This window comes from Anolis carolinensis, unplaced genomic scaffold, assembly GCF_035594765.1.
Source record: "Anolis carolinensis isolate JA03-04 unplaced genomic scaffold, rAnoCar3.1.pri scaffold_8, whole genome shotgun sequence".
Taxonomy (NCBI): domain Eukaryota; kingdom Metazoa; phylum Chordata; class Lepidosauria; order Squamata; family Dactyloidae; genus Anolis; species Anolis carolinensis.
Window position 1 is genome coordinate 10,133,132 of NW_026943819.1, and position 9,504 is coordinate 10,142,635.

Here is a 9,504-nt window from a genome sequence, read left to right on the forward strand (position 1 = left end):
TCTTCCCATACAGGTATTTACTTATGGATATTCACGTGTTCCACTGTGACATGCTTTTGAGATACTTCACCTTTATGTAACTTATTGGTAGGATAAGGTTACTGAAAAGGAAGACAACTCATTGCTGCAGGCACACTTAGTGCTGCAACCTTGAATCACAGTTTAGGTGAGAAACATATTTCATTATGTGTTAGCATAACACTCTGGCTCCATTTCAATATCCTCTTTGTGTCTTTACGTCATTCAGATGGCAAAGTAGAAGCTCTCAAATAGTCTTACAGCACTTTCAAGCATATTTGAAGGGAAATTGCATCCATTATTCAAGAACTAGCACAAGTTTATGCATTTCAGCTTTAAAAGTTCACCGATCTTTCAGCTCATAAGATCGAAAGCCTAGACAGAATAAAATTATACAGCAATGTGTTAATACCGTTCATATGTTTGCTGATAATAATTTTTCTAGCAGAGTTTTGACTAGCATTCAAAGTATTGCATGGTTGATGCTGGGCAGCCATCTGGCAATAATGGCCACTATCAAAAAAAGAAAAATAATTACCAAAAGAGGAGTTCACTTTTTTCATACGAATAATCTTTATTTGAGATATAAAACTTTACGGTTGTACGGCTTGGTTGTGCGAGTGGTTGCTACTTTTAGTGTTGCTTTTCAATTAAGGTGAGTGATAGAGAAGACCTTTTTGCAACCCCTTTCCACCAGAAAAAAAACAAATCGCACTGAAAAATTAATTGCTGCGTTTGGAAGCATTCAGATGTAGCAATCTCTAAAACAAAGGACATCCGTGCATTTTTCCCAGCCGCCCATGGGGATTATTAGACCAGAAGTATATTTAGCTGGTTTTAATTCCATTATAAATATGATGGATGGCAAATTGTGAGTGATATTATCCCTCTTATTGATAACATTTTATTCAGTGGTAAGGGTTTTATTTTATTTGCAGCAACCAGCTAAAGAAAATATTTCATGGATACCATTTCATTTTCCAAAATGGCTTGGCTTTTGCATTACTCCAAGGCCTTCTGGGTGGAAAACAGCAATCATTTTTCATGAGAATGCCTTGAAATGATACAAATTTATTTATTTATTTATTTATTTATTTATTTATTTATTTATTTATTAGACTTGTATACCACTACTCCCAGTTTGGCTCAGAGCGGTTTACAGAAATAGATTAAAACAATACACTTAGCTTTAAAATAACAATAAAAACAGACATAGCCCCGAGTTTTTCACCCATCGAAAGCTTGTCGGAAGAGCAAGGTTTTGCAGGCTTTCCGAAAGGCAAGTAGGTCTCGGGTGGTTCGAGTTTCAACCGGCAAGACATTCCATAAATGAGGGGCTACAATCGAGAAGGTTCTTTGCCTAGTAGAAGACAAATGATAAGTCCGTATGTTAGGGACTTCAAGCAAATTTTGGTCTTTGGACCGAAGTAATCTCTGGGGTTGGTAGGGGGATAAGCGGGCCCTCAGGTACGCCGGCCCCAAACCATGTAAGGCCTTAAAGGTTAGTACCAGTATCTTGAAAGTAATCCGGTACTCAATCGGTAGCCAGTGCAGCTGTTGTAGAATTGGGGTGATACACCACCTCGCCGGCACCCCGGCGAGAAGACGAGCCGCCGCATTTTGAACCAGCTTCAGTTTCCGGATCACTGACAGAGGAAGGCCAATGTAGAGGGCGTTACAGTAGTCGAGCCTCGAGATGACCGTCGCCTGGATCACTGTCGCCAGGTCATTCCTAGATAGGTAGGGAGCCAGTCGCCTAGCCTGACATAGATGGAAAAACGCAGATCTGCTCACAGCAGAGACCTGGGCCTCCATTGTGAGCAGAGGGTCCAATAAGACACCAAGACTTTTTACAGAAGATGACGGACGTAGTGTCTCACCATCCAGGGTAGGCAGCTGGATTTCCCTCCCACCCGGACGGCCCAGCCAAAGGATCTCCATCTTCGCCGTTTTAGAGAAATCATGGGCTAGCTTCCCAAATTAATGCTACTGCAGTTACAGGAAATATATATATAGGAAGAGTACAATCAATCTGGGGCAAAGGGTACAAATTGGATGCCCACTCGCCATTGTAATTTGATCATGGGCACATTGCACTCTCTCAGCCTCTGGAAAAAAGAAAAGCGACATCCTCTGAACTAATCTTGCCAAGAAAACACTGTCACAGGTTTGCCTTAGAAGGGCCTTAAGTCAGAAATTAATGGAAGGCACACAACAACAATGGAGATTTATCACTAGCAGTGATTTCCCCCGATGGCTTTCTTTTCTTGCAGGAGAGTGGAACAGGAAATTGTAACTTCCATACATTTCATCAGATCAGACAAATATAGCATCTCTTTATGCATGTCCTTTTTGATGGCTAAATTGTACAAAGGGCAGAGGTTAATTGCATGTTTGAGTTCCTGAGTTTTCCCCGAGAGCAGACAATCGTTTACGTTGCTAAGGGAGAGACCGGCGATGAGAGCAGGGAACCATTCTGTTTGGGATTTCTCCCTGGGTTTCCTGATGTGAAGGTTGAGATCATAGGATTGGCTGGGTTTGCAGTGGCCTGACGTGTGATGTCACTCCGACCTTGCTTATTCACCGGATTTTGCCGACTAGGCTCTTACTGCTGCTTATTGAAAGAGACAGCAGTGGGTTGGTGCTGAAAGGTATCAGCCCTCCTTCCAACTGGGAGGTAGGCGGCGCATGGCTGGGACCAGAGCGCAGCAGGAATAAAACCAAGAATGAGTGGGATTTGCGGCTGGAGATTATGCTCCAGTGTTTCCTTTCTTGACAATGCAGCTGTTCTGGCAGGCCTCCCTGCTTCCAGTTGACTCTGTTGAGGACAAAGGTTTGTAGGCAAGACTTTGTAGCAGACCTGCTAAAACGTGATGCTCTTAATCTGTATTCTTTTGTGGAATCCGTGCATAATACTTTAATGTAGATGTTATGTAAACAATGGGTTTACATTCCTCCATTTTTATCAGAGTTTAAAGTGGTCTAAAGAATAAAATAAATTCCCATCTTTCCGTAAATATCACTTTCCAAAGTAAGTTACAATTTAAATCTGTCACAGTTTTTGATGATTTTGAATCATGAGAGTCCTACCATGAATTTAGGTAAACACATGCTCCTCATTGTGACCTCGGTATCTGCGGAAGTTTGGTTTCTGGACCTCTCAAAATTGTGGGTTCTCTAGTACAATTGTGTAGCAAAATGGTGTTCCTTATATCAAATGGTAATATCAAGGTCTGCTTTTTGGAATAATTTTAATACTTATGGATGTTTAAATCCTTGGAAATAAAATGCCGATCGCACTCAGTGGCTGGGAATTACACTTGAGTTTCTTCCATTAGGTGCAACATTTTTTGAAAAGTTATCAAAAGCAATTTAACTTCACAAAATTCATCAGAAGAATAAAATGTATAACCTGACAACATTTTTTCTATCAAAGTGCAGAAGTTTTGCATCTCCAGATGTTTTGATTACAACTCCCATAATCCCTTATTCCACTCTTTCTCAGTTAAAGCCTCTGAGAAGGAAGTTCCTTTTAACAACATCTCTTTTAATCGTCATCCCCTTTTCCTCTTTGTCCTCTTTCTAGTTGGAAGATTTGTTTTAGTAGCACCAGCATTGAAAAGGTGCCTTTGGGAGTTGATCCAAAACATGTAAATTAGTTTTTTTATTGTGTCAGAAGTGACTTGAGAGAATTGGCCGTCTACAGAGACGTTGCTCAGGGGATGCCCAGATGTGTTAGCTGCGAGGCTTCTCATGTCCCTGTAAGCTAGAGCCGACAGACCAGAGCTCACACCATCTCGCGAATTCGAACCGGCAACCTTCAGGTCAGCAGTTCAGCCGGCACAAGGGTTTAACCCATTGCGCCACCGCAGAACTCAGTCATGGTCCACTCATTTACATCTCAATATAAATGGATAAAACTATATCCCACATTAGGCTTTTTATAAATGTCATTCTAAACAAAAATCTTGATTTGTTACAGTATTAAAATATCAAAACCATGGGATAACACTGGCTATTTGACGTGTTTTATAAATTCACAGAATGGAAACAGGCCTTTTCTTACTGGTGATGGGCTGATAACAATTTCAATTGCATTTGTCTCTCCATATACAACCCATGACAAAAAGAACAGAGCATTGGCTCCTAGTCCAAGGCAAGGAAATCAATGACATTTGTAAGGGATGGCAATTATTAACACCAATTATTTGACTTCCTGCCGGGAATGATGAAAACATGGTTGGTAGGTCACACGTGACCGATATTTAATGCATGCGGAGAGCCTTAATGACAGACCCTGGAGGCCATGCTGTGAGACTAGAATGCACTTTAGGGAAAAAATGAAGTAGGTTTTTTTTTTAAGGGAGGTTCTCTGAAGAGCTGTTGACTATTTCTGCACCCAATCTGGCATCAATAGTAGCATCCCTCTGAAGGCAAATTCCATACCCTTGATGCTGGATGGAGTCAAAAATTGAAATGACGCGTAGGTGGAACCTGGCAATACTAGGAGATGGAGAAGAGGCCAGAAAGAGAGGACAAGGGAGAGAACATGTGTGAATGTGAGGCTGCTGCAAGGGAGAAGAGAAGCTATGAACCCATGTATTGCTTGTGGAGGAACCTGTGCAATCATATGCATGTGTCCGTTCATGTGTAGTCAATGACTAAAAGAACAGAGCATTGGCCATTGCTCCACAGCAAGGAAATCAGCCCGGGGCTGTGGCGCAGACGGGAGAGCAAACCAGTTGCAATTAACTGCAATGAATCACTGACCAGGAGATCATAAGTTCGAGGCCCGCTCGGAGCTATGTTGTTTGTCTTTGTCCTATGTTAAAAGGCATTGAATGTTTGCCTATATGTGTAATGTGATCCGCCCTGAGTTCCCTTCGGGGTGAGAAGGGCGGAATATAAATGCTGTAAATAAATAAAAATAAATAATTCTATGAAAGATATCTTCAAAACATATCTTCAGTCCACAACGATATCCATTTTTCTCAATCATGGTTTTTCAGTTTCATTAGAGGGGACCTTTGCCCCAAATCCCAGAGAATGAGAAGGGCTGACTGTAATTAAGTAATGAATTGCTACTGTAAATTAATATCTATTATATGTTTAAAAAGAGAAGGGGAAAAGGTTGGTGTGAGTAATAAAGGCACAAGGGAGAGATTTGCTAAACAAAATGGGCCAGGATGAGCAGAAGCAAAATTGAGCTCCCTTTAGAATGAGCATGGAAGTGGCCAACTAGCCCCTCTGGGATAATTGATTAGGGGTTTTTATTGTACTAACTAACATATTAGATATGGTTCAGTGCACTAAAAACTCATTAGCAGGGGCAATTGGGGACAAGTACAGTGAATTCATTCAATGTGCTTTCATCAGGGATGCCACCGCAAAGGTGCTTTGGATGGATCGCCATGAAGCCACCTGGCCTCCAGGACATTTGGACGTACAAGATGTGACCTCATGTGAATCATTATGGTTGATGTTCTTGTCATGACCTGACCCAGACCCTAAGAACATCGAAACTGAGGCATCGTTGTACTGTTCTGTATGTGGTGCAAAGCAGAATTCTGCCCTGAGATGTCTGTTTATTGTTCAGGCAATTAATAAATAATGGGGCTGATTAGTTAGTTGTCCTGATGTCTCCTTGGCATGGCTGCCTTGTTGGCTCACAGACCTACAACATCCAATAAGCACCAGTAATAGATTCATCTGTCAGCATTATGCAAAATTCAGTCAGCAATCTGGGCATTAGACATTGAAGGTATGTACAGATCCGGTGGATCGGGAACTTTTATAAACTTTACATAGAAGTGGTTGTAGGAGAGAAAAAGTAGATTAGGTAAAGGTAAAGGTTTTTAAGCCTTTTAAGGTAAAGATTTTTAAGCCTTTTAAGGTAAAGATTTTTAAGCCGAAGAGCCGGCGTTGTCCGTAGACACCTCCAAGGTCATGTGGTCGGCATGACTGCATGGAGCGCCCTTACCTTCCCGCTGGAGCGGGATCTACTATTGATCTACTCACATTTGCATGTTTTTGAACTGCTAGGTTGGCAGGAGCTGGGGCTAACAGTGGGCGCTCATTCCGCTCCTGGGATTTGAACCTGGTCCGCAGGTTTTGGTCCGCAAGTTCAGCAGCTCAGCACTTTAACACACTTTGCCACCAGTGTGCCTTATTACTAGAGCAACAGGAAGAATTACTAGAGAGAGATCAGGATAGAGGAATGTCCAACCCTCCAGATGTTTTGGACTTCAGTTCTCATAACCCCTTCCTATTGGACATACAGGCTACAGCTTCTGGGAAATGAAGTCTCGTATTTCAGTTCTCCAAACTGCTGAAAAATCAACCATATTCTTTCAGTGGAGAGGGAGCTAGGTCAGTTAATGAAAGAGGAAAAGAAATGGAACTAATTGCATAGAGAGGTTGAGTCTTCTTCTCTGGATGTTTTCAAAAAGAGCCTGGACAGCTATCTACTAGGAAATGCTTTTGCTGGAGATCCTGCACTGAGTAGGGGACTGGACTCAATGGTCCACGGAGCCATTCCAACATGGTGAGCTTATGATTCTACATATTTAGCTACAAGTAATGTAAGCCTGTACCAGGGCCGCAGCCAGAAAAAAATTTCGGAAGGGGTTTTGAAAATTTCGGGGGGGGGGGGGTTGAACCCCTAGCACATACCCCTCCCCGCTACAAACCTGTCAATATCTGCTTGAGATAGTGCCTGGAGGGACTGCATCTCATAGACTTAGCATGGGGATTTGGTTAACCAGTTAAAATTCATGAGTAAACGAGATTTTTTTTATAACTTGAAAAATTTCGGGGGGGGGGGTTGAACCCCTAACCCCCCCCCCCCTCGCTACAGGCCTGGCCTGTACAGAAGATAGGTGATTGATGAGGACAAGGAGGATCAACATACCACTTTTATAGGGACACCATTAGCCTCATAACCATTCTCCAAGCATGTAGTCAGAGACAGTCCAGGATTATACTCAGCAGTTATTAAAAACAGAGTCAAAACAGGAGTCTAATCCAAGGGGTCAGTAACACAGAAATTCAGCAAAATTCAAGAATAGTCCAAGTCAAAATCCAAACAAATAGTCAAAAGTTCAAACACCAAGTCCACCAACAAAGGTACTAGTTGTAGCTCTTTTCAAAACGTTGCTCCTAGCAAAGAGCTATTGCAGCCACCAGCTATTTCTGCTGCCCAATAAGCCCTTATAGCTGAGAGACCTTCTTCTGAGCCAACCAATGGAAACTTCTCAGCTGCATGGCATCAATCCATACCTGGAACCGGGCAGGACGAGAGCTCATCCTCTTCCTCCTGAAGAGCCTGGTCCTGTTATGTTTCCAACAGGCTCCTGGAGGGGCCTGTTCCTGCTTAGCATTAGTGAGCTACAAAAATTCAGGTTGTTCAGGTGCCCCTGATTTGACTGCTGGGGAAAAACCCTGTATTCCACCATCCTCGTCCTCTGTCAAGATCCTGATTCACAGTAGATCCCTGTGGAGTTCACATGGTAGAGGTAATGTCAGGAAAAAACAGAGCTAGACCATGAGGGGGACAGAGCAAATGTCTAGAGTATAGGAAACAGAAACAAGTCCACATGAAATTAGGCTGGAACTTCCCATGTAATCCACAGTCAACACTGAAGATCACCCTAACAAAGACTTAAGAAAGGGAATCTAGTGATAGAGATTTAATGATGTCCGTAACCAGAAAAATCAATCTGCCCATGGAAAATCGAAAGAATCAGAATATACAAGATAAAGCCAAGTGTTTTGTTCAATGTCAAGAGAAACAGAAAACAGCCTGTCCAATCCAATTCCCTTCTGAGTCCTGAGATGTCATGGCTTCGTTCTGTATTACATTGTCACTATAGAGAGCTTTTCTCTCTCATACTTTTATTTAGATGAAACGTAAAGCTGGGAAAGGCACTACAAATAATTATGGTAATTTCTAGAGCAGAAGGCATAGTATGTCTTGAATTATTCATGTCACTGTAATGGCTTTGGCTCAATACTATGGAATTCTGGGATTTGCAGTTTGGTGGGCCACTAGCACACTTTGACAGAGAAGGCCAAATAAAGACCCCACTCTGATGTCCTGGTTTTCATGTTGGGGATCTACATCTAAGGAGCCCCCAACCCAGGGATTGGCTTTCTTCTATTTCTTCTAGGGTTATTTTAGGAGCATCTGGTTCTTGGACCTCTTTGATTTTCCCCGAATGAGCCGCATCCTGAAATGCTTACTCATGTCTCCTTGAAGCTTTCTGTCTGGCTGCCTGCCTGGGAGGCATGAACCTTGGACTACTGTGGAGAAGAGGACAAAAAAAGACCGGAGAGGAAGGCGGCTCTTGACGGAGCCCACAAAAGCCTTGGCTTGATGGCTGGTTGGTTACCAAGGCAACTGGGCCTTCCTCGAAATAATTGCTTGTCACACCGACAACACCCTCTCCTCCGTTTTGTGCAGAAAACTGGTCAGCATTTCACGAGAAATGGCTTGGGTTTTTTTCTAAAATAATGGCAGCAAAAATAATGAAGCTGCCAGCAGCTACACCACTGACACAATTTAGCATGTTCTGAATGCGAGCAAAAAACCAAGGCTGGACCTCTTTGCATATTTGGTGAAAAACAACAAGACACTGGGAGTTAGAGCTATGGTTGTTCTATGATGGCTGCTTTGCCAGCATCTACTTTACTTCGGGGCACCGAGTTGATTTTTCCCCCTATTCATTTGTATTCATGATCTGGTACAGTAGAGTCTCACTTATCCAACATTCTGGATTATCCAAGCATTTTTGTAGTCAATATTTTCAATACATCATGATATTTTGGTGCTAAATTCGTAAATACAGTAATTACTACATAGCATTACTGCATATTGTACTACTTTTTCTGATGAATTTGTTTTTAAACATGATGTTTTGGTGCTTAATTTGTAAAATCATAACCTAATTTGATGTTTAATGGGCTTTTCCTTAATCCCTCCTTATTATCCAACATATTCGCTTATCCAACGTTCTACCAGCCCGTTTATGTTGGATAAGTGGGACTCTATTGTACTTGGAGGAAACTAAGGTTGTGATGATTCCTTCTAACATTTTGTGCACATATAGAAACAGTATGGTTTAATTGTATTTCATACAGTCTTATTTACGTCTGTAAATAAGCTGCTTTGGATATTGCATATTAACATTACGGATGATGATGATGATGATGATGATGATGATGATGTCTTTATAGGCACAAGTTGACCCTCCATATCCACATACAGTAGAGTCTCAGTTATCCAACACTCGCTTATCCAACGTTCTGGATTATCCATCGCATTTTTGTAGTCAATGTTTTCAATACATCATGATATTTTGGTGCTAAATTCGTAAATACAGTAATTACTACATGGCATTACTGTGTATTGAACATGTAATATAAATATGCCATTATAATAGTCTATTATTATTATTATTATTATTATTATTATTATTATTAGCGACA